The sequence below is a fragment of the Drosophila tropicalis genome, unplaced genomic scaffold (genome assembly GCF_018151085.1).
Source record: "Drosophila tropicalis isolate 14030-0801.00 unplaced genomic scaffold, ASM1815108v1 contig_158, whole genome shotgun sequence".
Lineage (NCBI taxonomy): Eukaryota > Metazoa > Arthropoda > Insecta > Diptera > Drosophilidae > Drosophila > Drosophila tropicalis.
In genome coordinates this window covers 881,352-901,287 of record NW_027172602.1, presented here as the reverse complement: position 1 = coordinate 901,287, position 19,936 = coordinate 881,352, and the positions used below count along the sequence as shown (strand labels likewise).

Sequence of the window (19,936 nt, the reverse complement as noted above, 5' to 3'; positions counted from 1 at the left end):
ACACCAAAAATTGGGTGATGCAATTTATTTGAGGTTTGTTTTTAGGGGTTTCAAGTAATGTTTAAGAAAACTGATTGAGCTGTAAATTTATATTGCTTTTATTAACTGTGAAAAATGAAAATGAAAGTTTGTTTGAAAATCGAAAAAAACTTTAAAAAATTATGTCAACTTGATGTCAATTAAACTCTTAAATATTCAATCAGTGAAATGTAAGTTTGAACTCGATTGATCGGATTACATTTGGTTTTCTTGAAGTAAGACAGTTATCGTACTTCTTTTGTCTGCCAAGAAAATTATCTATTTGAAATTGGATATACTTAATAGAGCTATTCAAAATGAAATTAAAGTAGAGTTGGGCAATAACGGCGCCGAAATGTTTATTGGTTTGGAATAGCCCATGTAAATTGGATGGCTACTCCAAACACATAAATATTTTGGCGCCGTAATTGACCAACTCTACCCTTTTAGTTTACATGGTGAAAAAAGATCCCCAATTGAATCATAATGTCTTAGAAAAAACTCTTGATGGCTCTAGAAAGCTTTGGAAATCTAATTCTGTGCAAACATGGATAGATCGATTTGGCTGATCAAAAATGTATATATTTTTCGTAAATGCTTTCCACTGTTCTTATATGTATATCATAAGTATATCATTTCCCTTCAAATGAACACGGTGTGAGCATAAAATCTTCAAAAATAAAACTCTAATTTCAAAACAATCTCAAAAATTTTATGGAAGATCAAAGAAAACATAAGACCAGTTGGAAATTCTCATCCAAACAATGTCGATACCAATCAGTTTTCTTTAATTATCTTGACTGAAATTCGGTGACCTTTGTCATTTAATAAGTTTTCTCGGAACTTATGCATAGATCCATAAAATTAATGTTTGTTGTTTCATGTGTGCAAATTTTTGTTTGCCAATTCTCTCCATCCTCTAGTAGGGCACATATGACCACAACCTGTTGAAATAATATTCCAACTCATCGGCCATGTACGACATGTTGGCCTGGCTTTCGAACATGTTGTAAGCCAAGATTTGTGTGCAAAGTCTCGAAACGAAGTTAATGTCTAATTGGAATTTGTTTTATTTCTTTGATTTTTCAGAAATCATCATTTGAAAAATTTGCAGTTTATGTTAATCAACTGTATGTATGCGCATAAATGTGAATTATAATAAATTATCGAATTTTGTGACAGATCATCAAGATAGATAGATAGATAGATGTACATATGTATTCGGAGTGCTTGATATTTGCCAGTGTTTGGGAGTTTGCACGAACATTTTATTCAAAAAAGAAAACAATTCAACAAGTTGTTATCGAAACAGACACAGAATAAAAAAAAGTCAATTAGATGCACGCAGCTAAATAAAAATCCCCTTTTGCCTGAAGCAGGAGCGGACTGTGCATGGTCGATTCATTAAATCACATTATCTAGATAATTGGACAGAATCTCGGTTCAAATCTTTGGGGTAATGCAACAGTGTACCAAATATTGTTCTAAGAAGGGGCAATCAACAATTGTCAGAAATGAAAACACAACATGCAACATGTTGCATGGTCAGAGGCGTTGTTTAGCTGAGGGGCATATATAATTTGATATTTTTTATAATTTGCAGTTTAAAACTAACGAAATTATATTTTCAAAATATTCTCAGTTTTCATAAATGCTCAAAAATCCACCTAATAACCCCTCAGAGGGCTATTTAGGTCTTTAAATATTGTTCTATTTAGTTATATTTTGGGGTCTATTAATTTTTTATATGAAACTGTCAGATTGAAACATTTCTTTGTCAAGGGATTGCTCATATTTATCTTCCTTAAATTATATGTATTACTTAGCTTTACACCAAGATTAACTTTTCTCTTCAATCAACTTTGGCTAGCCCCCTTTTTTGATGTTGTTTTTTTTTTGGCAATGAGCCACTGGGCAACTCGCATCACTTCGAGCCGCGTATCAACCATGTTGCTTGTTGCTGTTGCTTCTTCTTGGTGTGTCGGTCATTTTCATTGTTTGGCCCCCACTAGCCGCACATTGCCCCAAGTCAGTCGCTCTCGGAGCGTTGTCGTGAACGGTTATCCGTGTGCCCAGCAGCGTCTCCAAGTACATTCAGAGATCAAAGAAAGAGTTTTTGAAAGCAGAAAAAAAAACATTTATTGAAATCGTGTTCTGGTATCAAGAAAAAATATTATTATTGACACCTATTCGAAATCTTAATCGGGTAAATTTTCTTAAAAATCATATCTCTGTGTATTTGTTTGTGGGATGAGTGTGTGTGTGTGTTTGTGAGTGTGTGTATGTTATGTGTGAGTGTATGTTTTTGTGTGTAAAAAGAGTGTGTGAAAAACAAATATAAACTACATACGAATTAAACATTTCTTATATTTTTTTTTGTGCTCAGATTGTTGGTATTTTTTTTTTTTTTTTTTTTTTTTTTTGTGAAAATAAAACTTAAAGAAATGGAGAAAAAAAATGCAGAAAATTTCCGATTCAAATTGTGATTAATAAATAACTTGTAATATAATCTTCTAAATGGCAAAGGCACTGCAAAAAGGAAGTTCACTATATAGAAATTAAGAAAGCGTTGCAGAATTTGTTGTTCGTTGTTGTTGCTGTTGTTGTTGCTTTTGGTTGTTGGTTGTTAGCGGCGGCGGCAGCGGCTTTCGCCACTTTACGAGCAACTTCCTTTTTTAGTCACGGCCAAAAGCCGAAAACCAGTCTTTACCATATAAAAAGCAGTCCCCGACCCAGACCCAGACCCAGACCCCTTAGTAAGTTGCAACTGGAGTTGCTTTTCAGTTTTTCAAGCCAAAAACCAAGTTAAAACGTAAACAAAACACATACAAGAAGTGAGACTATGTGCAAGTGTGTGTGTGTGTGTGCCAGTGTGTGTCCTTTTTTTTTTTGGTAGGATAAAACGTAACGTACGACAAACGGAAGCAAATGATTTGCAAGTTCTGTAGACAATTTTCAAGAGAATTTTGATGCAATTCTCAAAAAGTCTCTTGTTCCTTACTCTCTCTCTCTCTCTCTTTGGCCCAAGGTGAAAGTAAAGCCAGAGAATAACAACAAAATCTGTATAAAACTCGAAGAACTTGACATGGAGCAAGTGGTACGATAAGAGAGAGGCGGGAGTAGAGACAAAGGGAAACGCCAGCGGTCTCTGGCTTGTGATAAATGAGCCGCTTGCAGGCTAGTTGTAAATCATTTTTTCGCTTCTGACAATTTCACAAAATTTATATGCCACATACACAAATAAAACAACAAACACCAAAAAAAAAAAAAAAAAAAAAAACATACAAAAAATTAACATCTTGAAGCCTCTAGAAAAGGAAATGCAAAAAACAACAAAAATTCTGCGGCAAACTATTAACTATATTTAAACCTAGTTAAAGTCAGAGCTCAAAAGAAATCTCAACCACAAAAATAGCAAATTTTCCAAAATTTAACCTGTTGAACATTTCATTTCATTTGATTTATTCAAAACTCCAGAGAATCCTCACACATACATATACCTATTTGAAGCTTCCAGTTTGTTAAAAAACAAAAAAGTTCAATTATTTCAGGAGTTTGAAATTTGTAAAGTTTTTTCTGGATTATAAAATCTTCATTATTTAAATGAAATTAAATCTTAAAATTCTAAGAAAATCAGAAATTTCATGGCAAGGAATTATTGAATGCTCGAACAGTCTCTGAAAAATTTCACACTTTGAAAAAGCAAAACGTTTTAATTTTTATTAAGTGTAAAGAAATGAATTTAGTACAGAATTTGAATTAGTTTTGCAATTTTATGGTTAAGAAGTGTTTCAACTCACAATTCGTTCTGCAAACAAAAAATGTTTTTGTTGATTTTAACATTTTTTTGTTTTTTTTTTTGTTTTTCGAGAACCCATTTTCATATAAAGTGCAGAGAATTTTTCTAATTTGTAAACAAAATAAATATTCTTCACACTTTTCGCATTAAATATTTACGTTTGGTTATGGAGAATTGTAGAAAAATATATTATAATTTAATTATACAAAAAATAAATAAATAGTTATTTAACTTTTTCCTAAATTCATTTTTTTTTTTAAAATATATATATATTTTTTTGAATTTTTGTTTCTTGATCGTGATTGGAGTACTGAAATTTTTCTTATTGTAAGTCATGTTCTGCTTTTAGGCCAATTTCAACTAAGGCTTCTCAAACACCTCAATGTTTTTTTTTGAATATATACATATATGCAGATGTGAAAATTGTCTCAGCAGTTAGTTGTCAGACTGCCATCAGTCCGTTGTGTCAGTTAGAAAGCCAATGAACAAGTTTTCTAAACTGTGCAACTAATTTTCTAAATTGTTGTCGTTGATCGTTGAGCATGGCAAAATACCTATGCATATGTACATACATACACACATATATAAGTAAGTATGTATGAAACTCTTTCTTTCTCTCTGTTTCTCTCTCTCTCTCTTCATGTTTGTCTTTTTCTCTAGATTGTTGTAGATTTTCATAAACAAATCAAATGCAAAAAAGAAAAACATAAAAACATAGACCTATACACACACTTAATTTGACATCTACGAGAAGTTTTAGGCTCTGAAATGAAAGTCTGCTAAAATTTGCTGAAAATGCAAAACCAAATCAATAGCAACATAGACTATTAGATACCCTTTAGGATTTTGAATAGTTTTTAATAAGTTTGTCAAGTTCAATCGAACCAGAACAAAAACAGTTTGTGAAGACGCAAATGCTTTCGGCGACCTTAATAAACGGCGAAAGGTCTTTACTCAAGCAAAAATACTTGACAACTTGAGTGTTGAAGAAGGGAAACGAGTAGGGGGAAGAATTTCCAGTTATGCGATCGAAAAATTGTATTCTCTTTAGTTTTTTTGTTTGTTGTTTTCTATGGCCATTTATCAATGGCAATTGAACTTCTATTTAAGGTTTTTGATTAATCGAAATTAAAAGAAAAATTTACCAAATCATCATGAAGATGGAAACCGAGTGTAAATAAGACAAATTGAGAGAGTGAGAGAGAGTAAATAAGCCAAGTTAATGGATTAGGAAGCCAACACAAAGACTGAGAACCTTTTTTTTTGTTTGAAGACTCTAGAATGGAAATGTGAAAGAAATAGAAAAAGTTGATGGCAGCAACGAAAGGTGAAAATAGGCAACTTCAGATAGATGATAATAGTGAGCATGATGACGACGACGACGACGACGACGTCGACGCAGCCGACGATCACGACCAAGACCAAGACGATGACGATCATTCCTGACTGTTGTGTGCGTGTGGACAAACAGGTATCATACACACACCCATAACTAAATCCACATACGCACACACACACACATGCACAGAGACGCTCAGCTGGTATAGAATACCTAAGCAGCGACGTCAACGTAGGTGACCGCGACCCGATTTTATTTTATAGAGAGACAGCCACAAAGAGAGATATATAGAGAGAGAGTGAGAGAGTAAGCCAACACCATAACGAGAAAGAGAAATGTTAGAAGACCCTAAGAAGCCGTTGCTTCTGAGATTTGATCACAAAAATCTATTTCAAAATGTAAAACTATCGATAACTTGATTTTGGATTTACCAATTTTTTAAACATCAAGACTTAATTCCACTTTTCGATGATTGCAATTAATGGTCAAACGATTTAAGTTTTCAATCTCAAATTGCATATATTATATAACAAAGGACCTTATATTACTAACAAAGGATCTTTAATTGATCCAAAGAACAATAAACTTGTTAAATTAAAACATATCAAAAATCATCAATAATAATTCAAAATCTGTATTAATTCTTAGCGAATGAGTTATAAAATGATAAAAAATTTCCATTTTGAGGAATGGCTTGTGTCTTACAATCGGAAGAACTCTAAAATGATTTTAAACCGAATCAAACTTTTGTAGTGCTAGCAAATCGTAACGGAAATCATGTTCTATATAGTGTATAGTAGAAATGTATATACTAACTGTGAATGAGAGATGAATGTAATGTAATGTATGCAATCATACAAATATGTATAAAAACATTTTAAGTGAGATTTTGCCGGTTTGCCACACCTGAAATTCTCTCTGGCAGCCGTTCTCTCACCATCTTTCTATCTCTGTTCCTCTCTTTCTATCTGTGTCTCGCTTACTTATGCTCTGGCTTGTTCTTGTGTCTTATGCCAGCCAACGCATAAGAATCACAAGCGAGAAAAATCATAAAACTACACCAAACAGTAACAACAACAATAGCGGCAAAGTAAAGAGCGTGTGAGTCAGGGAGGGGGAAAGAAAGAGAGGAGAGAGTCGAGAGAGAGAGAGAGAGAAAAAAAGACACGAAACGAAAGACTTCAACGCGATGGCAAACAGGCAACATACTTACTTACGTGTCTCTTGTACAACGTTGACGTTGACTTCTCTGCTAACGTTGGCAGCGGCTGCGACTGCGGCAGCGGCAGCGGCAGTGGTTGTCTTGCCTTTAATTTTGAGACTAACTTTTTCTGCGTCTCCATTTCCAGTTGATATTCATAGGTACTACCAAAATGTCGCGACGTGGCTTACAGTTACAAAAACAATAACAACAGCAATCAAAAACAAAAAACACAACAACAACAACAGTCTCAACGATTCGCAAAACGTGAAAATTGTTAAACAACGAAAGAAAATACAAAAAAAAAAAAAAATAATAATACAAGAGGATACAAGAAGAAAATAACAACAACCATAAAATTCCTAAATTTTGTAATTTTTTGTTTTTGTTTTTGTGTACTTGTATGTGTCTATGTGTGTGAGTCAGTCAGTGATTGAGTGAGTGTGAGTGTGTGTGTGTATGTGTGTGCCTCTGGCTGTGTGTGTGTGTGTGTTTTTGTGTGTTTGCCTGTGTGGGTGCGCGGTATTGTGCCTCTACGTTACATACATACATACATATAGTACTACCTGTTGCCCGATTGCCCACTTACTCTGCCATCCTGCAAGTGCCACTGCAGGCAAACATAAAACGGGAAAAATTGCAGAAGAGAACGATCCGTCTATCTCTCTCACTCTCTCACACTCAACTTGCACTCGCAATTCACTGAATTTTTGGAAAACAAATGGATTAAATTTACACATTTATTGACAGGTAAGCATCAACTTGACTAATCACAATTACCCTGCTTCTTTCGGTGTACGAAAAAGTCACTAAAACTAACTTACCTTATTATTATGTATATACGATTACCTGGCCATAGAGAGCGTATTAAATTAACTGAACTGAATCAGTAAATTGTGGAAACGTCTGTCAATTACTTGGATTATCTTCTTAATGTTTGCGTTTTAAATCAATTTAGACTTTGTTTATTGAGTTAGTTGTGGAATAGTTACCAAGTCTAGACCTGAAGATCTAAGAGTTTTAAGTTACGACCTTTTGACATCTAATCAAATTTATTTCTAATACGTTTCTACAACTAGTCTTTTAAAATAGTCTAAGCCACTTCAATGGTCTATATATGTAACTTAAGTGACCTGATGTCAGCTTGTTAAGCATAGTCTTCTTTCTATTCCGCTTATACAAAACTGCGTAAACACAAAGTTCCAAAAATAATGCTTTTGTCTTTGTTTTGTTATTGTTTGCCGCTTGGGTAATCTGTTAGCATATATTACCCATTTTCATTATGAGTGGGGGAGCTCATACTAGAGCTAAATTTATCTCTGTTCAAATTTGCGACAGTTTACTTAGTCCATGTCATCACCAGCATCTTATCTGCTAACAACAATTACATTATTTATCAACAAAATTCAAGCATATTAGTAGCTAACTAGGTAAATTTACATTAACTACTATAAATATCTATGAAATGAAATAGCTTTGAGATATATCATAGTCCAACCTTCTCTTTATAGACAGTCATAGTGTATTGGTGTATTGGTGTACTGGTGTATTTTTCCTGCATAATCTAATTAAATTTCTACACTCTTCAGCAATATGCCAAATCTCAATTGAAAAACCCTCTGCATCAGCTCAATTGTTTCTCGCTCAGTTCACAATGAACATTTTGCTTGCCAGCTTAGTTCTAATGCATTGTCAAATCCTTCACCAGCATCTAACTCCCCATCCAACTGACATCTTTTCTCTATTGATGCCAACACTGTGGCTGTGTTGTACTCCTTGTGTGTCATGTCATCATTACGTTGTTCCGTTTGCACACTGTAACAAACTCAACTAAGTATATTAAAAGGTCTAGCTAAATGTTTTGAATATTTTTTAGTACAATTTTTTACTGCCACTACTACTAAAAAACAAACTTGAGATCAGTTTAGGTTTCTAACTACTTGAATGTGATTTTGTAAACCCATGTATGTGTGTAAACCTGAGTATATCTGGTCTTTGAAATTAACATGATGATCATCATCATCATCATCATCATCATCATCGTCATCTTCATTGTCGTTGTCGCCATCGTTTGCTTTTGTTCCTGTGGCGGGCTCTAATGCATTTTTCATGCATACATTTAGCAGTCGTTCGCCAATCAGTCGCTGCTGCGGCTGCTTGATGCTTGACGGTCTGTCTCACTGTCTCGCTGACTGACGAGTCGACTCGTCTCGTTTAGTCTCGACTCAACTGCAGTTTTTTTTCGTTGTTGTTGTTATTTTTGTCTTTTGGTATTTGTCATGTTGACAAATTGCAATGCCAGCTCTTTTCAGCATACATACATACATACATACATATGTACATACATACATAAGTGACGAGTTGGCCAAGTGTTACGGCCAGAGGGGGGTGTAGATGGTAAGGGAGTGTAAAGTAAGGGTCTGGAGGAGTCCAAACAGACCCTCAAATCCCAAATCCATATGCAAATGCCAATGCCTGGTAGATAGGTAGGCTGGCTGACTGGCAGCGTCAGGTAATCTGCATGGCAATATTTTTTTTTTGGTTTTCATTTTTTGTATCTTAAAATACACTGAGATCCAATTCACATTATTGTACACTGAAAGAAATATGATGTATTACCACAATCAAAAGATATTTTCTGGCATCTGTAGACATAAGTGGAAAATAGTAAACTATCCTCTTAATTTTAAACAATCTTGGCCCAATGCAAAATGTATCTCTCTGTATACATACATAAATAATGTTTGTGGCATTCCTCTGTAAATGTGTTTACTATTTTTGTTTATGTTCTATACTTTGTATGATTCTTATTTGGCAAATTAAACAATAAAGCAAACTCAAGTGGAAAATTACTTGATGAGAGAAAAACGAAATGCAAAAAAAAATTAAATATATATTGTAGGGCCAAATATATTTTGATCTCTAAATTATCTTTGATAGTTAATACTTCTTCTCTTCTGAATAAACGTTGATGGTCAATTTATATTATCCATTTTGGGATTCACTAGAGAGAAATTTGTAATATTCTGGATAAAAGTCAGTTGTCATATGCATGACTTTGATGCCGAGTGTTAAGAATTAGATAAGAATTAAGATAAAGAAAAGAACTTTATACTGAATTTCAGTAGCTGATTTGATTTCTTTGATAGAATAATTCTATGATTAATTGATTTCTGATTCTGTTTGTTCTGTAATTCAGACCAAGGATAAATGTTGCTCTGTTAGTTTAATGGTGTTCTTATTTGACTTCATATTCATTAAACTAAACATAAAAACGTTTACAGATGCTTCTGAAATTTATTCAGAACTTAGTGCAGGGTATACTGCATTCGTCCCTTTTTCTTACATATATATTGGGTAAATTGTTTTGTTTTTTTTTTGTGTTTTATTTTGGATTTTGTTTTAGAAATTTTCCAGGATGTTGTTTTGAATTTTCACCAGCAACCCATTCACCATGTCTAGGATGAAAAGTGTGTGCGCTGGGGCATTAGGAAACGCTATTGTATTTTAATTGCAATTGCAATTGGAATTTCAATTTCAATACCCAATTGGAAATTGCAATTCCAATTGCAAATGCCATATGCGTGGCAAATTTGTTGCCCAAAATGCTAATCAAGTTGACGCGCTTTCCGTTTCCGCAGTTGATTTCCAAGCATTGTTTCTCTCTGTGTGTGTGTGTGTGTGTCGCTCGGTTTGTCTGGTCATTCTTATCGATTATCGTTATCGGGAACGAGGGAACGTGTCGATTTGTGGAAATTCTATCAAATGATCTCATCTCATGAGATGAAATTTATATTGCGCTGATTTTTGTGTGGTTGCTGTTTTTATTTTGCACTCGAATTGCAACTTGTGTGTGAATGTTTTTTGTGAGCAACTGTACCTGTAAATATACATACATACATACATACATCTTCACCTATTTGTATATATGTATACGATATCTGGTGATGTACCTGGCGTACCTGGCTCTTATTTACGTAAAGTTAATCAGACTTTTTGTTTTGTTGTTTTTCTTTTGTTTTTGCTTTCTAGGAATAAAGCAAAATGAAAGAACACACACGGCAAAAATAATTTATTTGTTAATTATTTGAGCCCACATTTTGCCAATAAAACGCAAATAATGTTTATACAATCAGAGAGAATATGCCATATAGAAATCCCGAGAAGCCCCAGAATTCCCCTTACCGCCACTGGCACCACCAGCGCCAGCACCACCAGCACCGCCACCACTCATCCTCTCTCTTACTCAGTTACTTTGCCACAGTGCGCCGCCTCTGTCTAAGAAAACAGGTTTAAGGGGAGAAAAAAAAATATCTGGAAAAAACACAAACTTAATTAGAAATAACAACAACAACAAGCTACATGCTATGTGGTTGTGTATAAGTTTCTGTGTGTGTGTATGTGTGTGTGTTGCGGCAAATAAAAATTAGAAATCTTGAAATATTGTAGAAGTTGTTGTTATTGCTGAATGAGAGCATCTGTGGGCTACGTGGACTGCAAAAAGCAATCCGACAACTTGCCAAGAGACTTGTGACTAGAAGTAAGCAACACACACACACACACACACACACACACACACACGGTATCTAATGGTGTGAGCCAAAGGGGAGACTTAGGGGGAACAGCGGGACTCAAATGATTGTCAGCAGGGCCTTGAAAAAACACAAAAAATTAACCGAAATTTGAGTGGTTCATGCTAATTATTAAAGCTAATTATTATTATTTATAAAATATCAAAAGGATCTAAGTCCTTTGTCGTTTGGCTTTCATTGGTTTCCATTCACTCACGATTTGCTTTCATCAAAGTCCTTACATCCTCAGTTCTCCACATGTCTATGTCTCTTATTTTATAATTTAAGTCTTGGTCAGCTTATATTAATTTCACTATGTCAATTTTTATAACAAACTTTTGCAATTTACATTGCCCAGCCCCCCCGGTAAGACTCAATCTATCTAAATCTATGTGACATATGCGAAAGGGTAACATTTTCAATTTCTGGCAACTTTAAAGCGATTCTCTTAATCTCGTTTATTTGATAAACTTTTGATATATATATATATATTTTTTTTTTTTTTTATTTTTTGTATGTGGTTGTTTTGTTGTTGTTGTTTTTGTAATCCTTTGCATAGATATTCGGATTATTTTACACATACCTCTGCACTCAGACGAGTCAAAAGTGAACAGAAATGCGGTTGGTATTTTGGCATAGAGTTACCAATAACAAAACTACTAACAACTAGCAACTGCCAAACGAAAAGGTGGGCTAACAAAACCTTTTGGCCAACTTAATGAATGAGCTGACATTTTGCTTGTTGGCCAGTGATTGCAGCAAAGTTCAATATTGGTTTGCATCAGTTTGCACACAAATTAAGAGGACCCTACAAAAAAAAAAAAAAAAAAAAGTATTATGGCAAAAAGTGCAGAGAAAAGAAACAACTATTGCTCCGCATACAAGCTGGCCAAGTCACAAAAAAGTAAGCAGACTAAAAAGTTTAGAGAGTTAACTAACACAAAAAAGTTTACCCACTGCCACCACCAACTACCACTAGCATCACGACCAAAAGATAGTTACAAAAACTTATAGACCTGATCAGAAAATGTATATACAATATATATATACAAAAATTGTATGCGTTGAACCAGCAGCAAATGAACTTTATCAAAGTTGGTGGGAAAGGAAAGCAAAATGTCAAAAGTATTACAGGTTCACCCACACCAAAATATTTTCGACCTTGCCCTAAGGGTTTTCAAATAATAACAACAACAAGAACAACATCAAGACGGAAAAGAAATAAAAGTCGATCATAAATATTTGCCTAACAACAAAATAAAGCAAACTTAAATTAGCCTGCCGAAAAATTGCGCGCTGTCCAGCCATAAAATGTAAGTAACAAGACCTTCTGGTCTGGCCCCTACCTAAACAGCATGTTGTAAGGTTGGAGGTGTAAGCACAAGGTAACCAAAATAAAGCCCTGGCAAACGACCATCTTCACCTGCTCAAAAGAGATGTTTGTCTGCCTCTGCCACTGGAGATGGTGTTCGGTTGTGTGTTCTGATGCTGGTGTTGGTCTTCGTCCTGGGCATTATTCTACCACCACCACCATTACCATCAGCACCCAGTTCATCCCATTGCCAAACACCCGGCATCTTCGTTGGCAGTGTGTAAAAAAGTTAAATGAAGATATTTGTTACAGTCAGTGCACCTTGAAATTGCCCAACGGTAGATCTTAAGCAGTGCCTCCCATAAAGTTGGGCATGAGCAAAATGGAGGGTTTTCCAGGCAGATAAAAGATGTCACCTTTTCGTTCCCTTTATCTTAAACGATTCTTGCACGAAGGGGCATACTTGAAAATTGTCATTGTAGTAAAAGTATATTCTTCTAACATGATATCGGTGAAATCTCCAAGAGCAAACGGAATTAGATTCTATATAATCTTGTTCGATCATTCCGTTTTATAAATAAAAGTTGACTTTATGTCACTAAAATATGAAATTGGAGTATTCTTCAAAATGAAATCAATAAGTAATTACATAAATATTTTCCAAGAAATCATCAAATCAAAAGAAAATCACTTTTCTTTGCAACATTTTGTTGAATCTCTTAACACATTTCATAAACAGGAACTCGAGTGCCTTTGAATATAAACAAGAATGAAAGAAAAGGTTTTATATTCAAACGTTAGTTAAACTAATGTCTGTGTTGAGGACTATGTACATATGTATAGTCTGTAGTAGTAGTAGTTGGCAAGTTTTGGTTTCAGTGATTTCAATTGTCATGGCAGTTGGCACTTATTTGCAGGGTATTCAGTTTGGGGCGTTTTTGCATTGGCCGCCTTGTGTTGCACAAATTATTTCAGCTTGTTTTACTCAGTGGCTTTGGCTATATCTTTTATAGCCATATCCTGCTGGTCTTCTGGTCTGTTATGTTCTCTTCTGTTTTGTTCTGCCTGTTTCTGGCTTTGACTTTGAATGCGGCTTCAGCTACGGCTCCAAGCTTGGGCTCAGAACACTGGCTTTGGCTCGCTGTGCCTGCCAGAGTGCCAGAGACAGATTATCATCAGTGGCCAACTTTATTAGTGTCATTAGATGCAGTCAAAGCGCATGGCATTGCCATGGCATATAGAAGTCTGTTGTTTGTGTTTTTGTTGTTTGTTGTTATTGTTGTTTCTTGTTTTCTATCTTCCACTCCCACTCTCAGAGCCCCTTCCTCTGCCATAGCCACCATCACCATCATCTCCTCTTCCTTCTTCGTTTATTCCCTCTTCTTCGTTTTCTTATGTACAAATGTTTTGTGCTATTTTTCTGTTGAACGACTAACTGCAAATTAGTAGCTACTTCTAGCAATTTATCTGGGCATTGTGTATGATGATGTCTGTGCCAAGCGTCGTGGACGACAGGCCACAACAGACTCACCCAAATGGACAGAGAGAGAGAGAGAGGTAGAGAGAAAGACAGTGACACAGAGACACACACAGACACAGACCGTGGCGATGGTGGACGGTGAATTGTGGCATACTAGTATATGACGGTTTTTGGAGGGGCAGATTGAGCCTCATTACGAATATATGCGAGAGCGCGTTTACTGTTTTTGGTCGGACTGCGGGTATACTACTTAAAGTACTCATTTACTTATACGAGTACTTTGCAAGCACTTACTGCCAACTATGCCTGCATTTGCTGTCAAAAGAAAGAAACCCAAAAATTTCAAATATAAACTAGATCTATGTATGTATGTATAAGTACATAGGGGTATAAGAAAATGCATTGCTTGCCATTCATTGCCATTTATTTCAATTGCACTGAGAGAATCAACAAACAACTTAAATTATAATTATTATTTCATAACCACATGAAAAGGCTAACCTTAATCAATGTTTGACAAAGAAGTTACGAACATTCTTTCAAACTATGATATCACAACTTATGCAATTAGTTTTAACTAAAGCTGAGAAGAAATTTGTTGACACTTTTTTTTTAAATTTATTTTAGAATCACTTAGAAATATGCAAAAAACTAAAAGGTTTTTCCAAGTATCAGTTTTTAAAAAGTTCAGGGGGATAAAAGATTTGAATATAAGTTTTTTATGATATCATTTATGAGTTTCACTTGTTAGGTATAATTTAACAATATATGTATTTTGTTCAGTGCATTTTTCATGTATCTCTCTATCTCATTTTCTCCCTTTGCTTATCTATCTACTGCTATCTCTGCTCTATGCAAGCATTTCATAAATTTTGTATGCTCGTTATTTTTGGGCTATGAAATGGCAAAAGGTATATCTACATACATATGTATGTACATACATACATACATGTATATAACTAGGGATGGATGTATGTATGAGGGTGGCAGAGGATGGGGTATATGGGTAGGTGTGCTAGGGTCTAGATGGTTCTGGACCATCTTCATTTATTGCACGTTTTGTTGTAGTTGATGTTGCCTGTCGGGAATGGGAGCCCAATGCTTTTTATCAGCGAGTATTCCTCATCTCGAACCTCCTCCATGTGAGTCAAAGTTTGCCCCATACACGCGCATAATAGACAAAACGACTGAGAGACATATATTTGCCTGTGTGTGTGTGTGTGTGTGAGAGTATGGTGGCAACCTAATTTTTAGGTTTACGTTCAGTTTTAATGGGCTTGGGAGCAGACACCAGTCGACTACGTCTACGTCTACTTCGTCGTCGTCATCGTCGTCGTTGTCGTTGTTGTTGTTGTTGTTGTTGTTGTTGCTGTTGCTGTAGTTGTAGTTGGCAGCATCCTCATCAAGAAACGTAGGTAGCAGGTAAATTATACAAAACAAAAACACCAACAACAACAATACAAGCCGCCAACTAGTTTTGAACTAACCTCCTTCCTTTCCACCCACCACTTTGCCACTTTACTCCCCATTCAACGCTCTCGCCAAAAAACGCTCTCAAAACAATTGTTTCTTGTTTATGGCCCGAGGCGCAATTTTAAATTTAGTTCTCTTCAGTTCAGAGTTTTCGTTTTGGTTTCGCTTCGGTTTTCATTTCACAAAATACTCTTGCCAAAAACAAAAAACAAAAAAACAAAACCCAAAACCAACAGGGTATATTAGTAATGTCAATCAGTTGGATCCATATGATCAGTCATTGTTAAACACAAATAACATTTGATTACAAAAAGAGAGCGTATATATAAAACGGTTTGACTATTCAAACCATCGAAATTCCCACTGACCCAATGGGGCTTATTAGTGGCTATAAACCAAAAAGAGAAATAACCAAAAACTCAAATGAAAAGAAATGCCAAATAAAAGGTCAAATGATGATGATAATGATCAGAAACATTTTCAATCCATGGTCACTTTTCTGTGTTCAGTTTTTCATTGAATGTACGAACATACTTATGTATGTATGTATGTATATTCATACACACACAAGCCTAATTACCTCAAATACTCTGACACAAACACGTTAACAACCTGTGTTAAATTCTTAATTATTTTCAACTGTTTGGATTTTGCATTATTTTTCGCCCATTTGTAACTTTGGAATACGAAATATTTACATACGTATGTATGTACATATGTGTGTACATATATTTTGATTATAACATATAAATTGTTCAACATTTTCTCAACACCCGACCGCCCATCGATCGTCGTGAGCCCTAACTTTAGTATGTTCTTACCAACCGGCGGCGCTATCCCTGGCCATATGCTGTATTCATATACTATAAAACTTTTGTGTTCCATTGTTGTGGCCGGGAGAGCCGCTGGCTGGCTCTACTCGCATTAATAGTCAGTTAGTATGCACGGTAAACGCTGGCGGTGCTCGAACAAATGAAATTAATGCCAATACAAAATGCTCTCGACGTCCAACTTTTTTATGATGTACAAAATTTTGTGTGTGTGTGTGTGTGTGTTCTTTTTTTCTCTGTTTTACCTCTCTTGATTTTATGATTATTCTTGCTGCAACAAAAACCAAATAAAATGCAATTAATTAATGAACAAAAAACAAAACCAGAAAAGGCAGATAAAATATTAGCTTTAGGGTTTTTAATGCTCTTAGCCAAAAGAAGAGTCCATAAGCTTTCGATTTGAAAGATTCCAGCAACAAAGGATAATATATTACAGGAATGACAGTAAATTCAATTGAAAGCGAATGTATTTAAATGCATGCACATAAAAGCCCATCGACATATCAAAAAATTAATAATTCTTGTATGAATTTCATAGTATTATTTGACATTTATTGTAATTGAGCAGTGGCATTTTGATTTTCTCATTACTGTCTTACACATACACACACAAGCGCTCTTAAGCGTGTGCATGTAAACATGTATGTACATACAATACTTAGACACCAAAAATGATTTCCGTTTCCTGTTCATTAAACTGTCGAAAAAAGAAAGCGTCGACCAAGAGACTATTACTATTCCTATACAAATACATACAGAAAAAGACCCAGCAAAGCTCTAAAGACGAATAAAGAGAGGGGGACAAGGAGAGTGAGTGTATGTATCATGGAAAGAGACAAACAAAAACCTCAACGATATAAGATAATGATCATAAGAAGCTTAATTCCAGTGAGTTAAAGATAATACCTAGTAGATATTTGAAATTGGCCAAATCTTTAATTGATTTAACATGAAACAAACCATCAGAAAAACTAAGATCAGCGTTTACCATAAGTTTTTGAAGTCATCTTTAAAATAAATAATTAAAATGAGGCAAATAAATTTAGAAAGACATACGAAAGTATTAGAAAAACTTAAAACAAATTGATATTGAAAATTATTATTATTTATTATAAAGCTTTTCCTAAAAATTGAAAGTAATTTCATTTTCGCAAATAGTTTATTATTTTTATTGCAGAAATTGCAAAAATAATGCCATTAAAAAACCAAGAATTTACGGGTTTTGACCATTTTGGTTTTTGTTTTCAATTTTCATGCATTGGAGAGAAGATTGTTTTTGGTTTTTAATGGCCCATCAAATTGTCATAAGGGGGCGGGGGGATCGTTCATAGATTATCCAAAAGTTAATTACTCATTATCCATAAATTTTGTGAAGTTTCATTTGACGTCAATATTAAAGTTTAGATGAATTTTGAACATTAAATGTTTAGCATTTGTGAGTTGACGTTTCCTTTTGTTGCTTATTGATGGTTGCCAAAAAAATAAAATAAAATAAATATGTAGGTACATATATATTTAAATGTTATCTTGTGACCAATGGCCAAAGTGTTATCTGTGTGTAATTAATGATCGCACTGTTGGATATCATCTGTTCTTCTCTCTGTCTCTCTTTCTTTCTCTTTACTTGGAGATCTTTCGCTCATGTGTTTTTATTTCTTTTATTTTTATTTTCGGCCTTCAAGAAGTTTGATTTGATTTTTATTGTTGGAAGTTTTAAGTGTGTGTGTTTGAGAGAGCGGGGGCAGGGAATGGTTAGCGTTAGCGTTTTTGGTTAGCCGCTAATGTATTCAAAAAATATAACTTACAAATCCAGCGAGTCGCATCAGATACAGATACTTGTTGGCGCTGCTTTTTGCCTGTTGCTTGACTTTGGCTTGGACCCCTCTAACGACGATCCCCTTGGTCCAATGGTTCTCTTTTGTTTCTATGAGAGCTTTAGTGCCTTACACACACACATACAGATATAGCCAATGTGAATGACCCTTTTGTCGTTCGTCGTTGCCATCGCAGTCGCCGTAGTCGTCGTTTTCGCTGTCTATTGGTCTCCGTTTCGTTAGTTTTGTGGTTATTATTATTTCTACAGAGATTTTTCTAAGTTGCCTTTGTCGTCACATTCGCCTTCTCTCTGTGGCCTTCCTCTGCCCCTCCACCGACATTTCATCCATATTGCAACCAATTTGACTCCTTTTCTCTTTCTCTCTCTCTCTCTTTATACGCTGTTTGCTGTTTGGCTTATTTGGCTTATACATTTATAGGGAAAATCATACAAAATTACAAGTACGCGTTGAGTAAGTTGAAACCTTGCATTAGTCGCCCCAGCTGGCAACTGGGCAACAGGTAAGCCCACAGACACAGAGTCATAGTGGAAAATGTGCGGGGAAAGTGGGTGGGCTACCTGATCTATTAAAATAATTATCGATGCAGTTTTGTTTTTGTTTTTTTACTGCTGCTGTTTGACCTGTAATCATTTTCTATGGCTTCACATTTACAGAAATGTGATATAGACTGGACGCATCGGCTGAAATCAGATGCTATTAAACAGTTTGCCCCCGCCAATGTTTATTCACAAAAACAAAACGTTCGATAATCAAAAACCAAACAGGATATTCCAATTACTTGATTTAATTCAAAGAAATAATTTGTAATAAACAATTTATTCAAGGTGGATCTGAAATTGAATCTAGAAATCTGATCCATATTTCTCTTTGAGGACTATGGACTATGCAAATATTAAGTTCTATCATGTCAAAATGTAAACAATCACACACAAGTAGCACTCCGGAAGGGATTATAGTCTTAAACGTTTACGTAGTGGGAAATGAAATATTTGATTTTAAATAATATATTCATTGTATTTCTTGTATTTTATTGTAATAGGATTTTATTTATATATTTTTGTTTTTGTTTTGGGTGTGTTAAGTATTGAGCGCATTTTGAATCAGTTGCCATCGGAATCAAAGTCTCTTTTAATCACACACTTATGTATTTATATACATATCCATATATATATATACATACCTATATATATATGTACATGTTTGTATGTATTGTTGTGGCGTATGTACATATTCATATACCATCATATGTTTTTCTGTTCTTACCGAATCGTAAAATACGCAAAAAGACAAAGCAAATAAACGAACGTGACTAGAAATTATAAAATTAACACGAATTTATTTTTGTGAATGCTTACTTCTGTTTTTTTTTTCTTCTTTCGTTTTTATGCCTTTAAATCTACTTGTATTAATACTCTTTCGGATTGTCTGCAATTCGTTCATAATAAAGCTTATTTAAAGCAAAAGCAATATTATCCAAAATCTATTCAAAACATCTTAAATTGGCATCATTTAGTGTGTGTCGATTTGGATAAACTTTCCATATGATCTCTAATGATCTGTTCCGAAAACATAATACTAATACCTAATCATCTGTTATTGCTCTTAAATAATTTTCCATTCATTTTTGCTAGAGTATCTAATAAATCTGAAATCATTTGTTTAATTAAAAGTTCAATTAACATTTATATCTAAAATAAGAAAAATTTTAAAATTTGATTATTCCACTTTTTTCATAATTTTCGTGTGTGTGTGTGTGAATGCGTGTGTTTTTTTTTCCTAAACGTAATCTTTATATATACAAATATTATTATTAATGTTTCAAGTTTCGATTGATTGATGAGATTTCAGTTTTGTGGCTGTGATTGCATCGGGATTCAGAGAATTGTGCATGTCGGTGGCGTATGGGTGATGGATAAGGCGTGGTCGACAAATCGCATTAAATAATAGCAATAAAAAAAAAAAAAAACTACTAATTGCATTGCATCAGGCGTAATTTTTTTTGTTGATTTCAATAAATGTGGATTAATGTTTTTTTTTTTTTTGCATTTTTGCCTATTCTTAGTTTTGTAAATTTT

At 34.5% G+C, this 19,936-nt stretch overlaps 1 protein-coding gene across 1 annotated transcript in view; it reads left to right on the top strand.

The window, feature by feature from the left end:
* Window positions 1-5,891: 5,891 nt before the first annotated feature.
* Window positions 5,892-19,936, top strand: part of mgl (megalin) — a 145,506-nt gene continuing 131,461 nt past the window's right edge. Inside the window, 1 exon segment of the mRNA XM_068300171.1 lies at window positions 5,892-7,107. The gene's annotated coding sequence lies outside the window, so the exon portion shown is untranslated.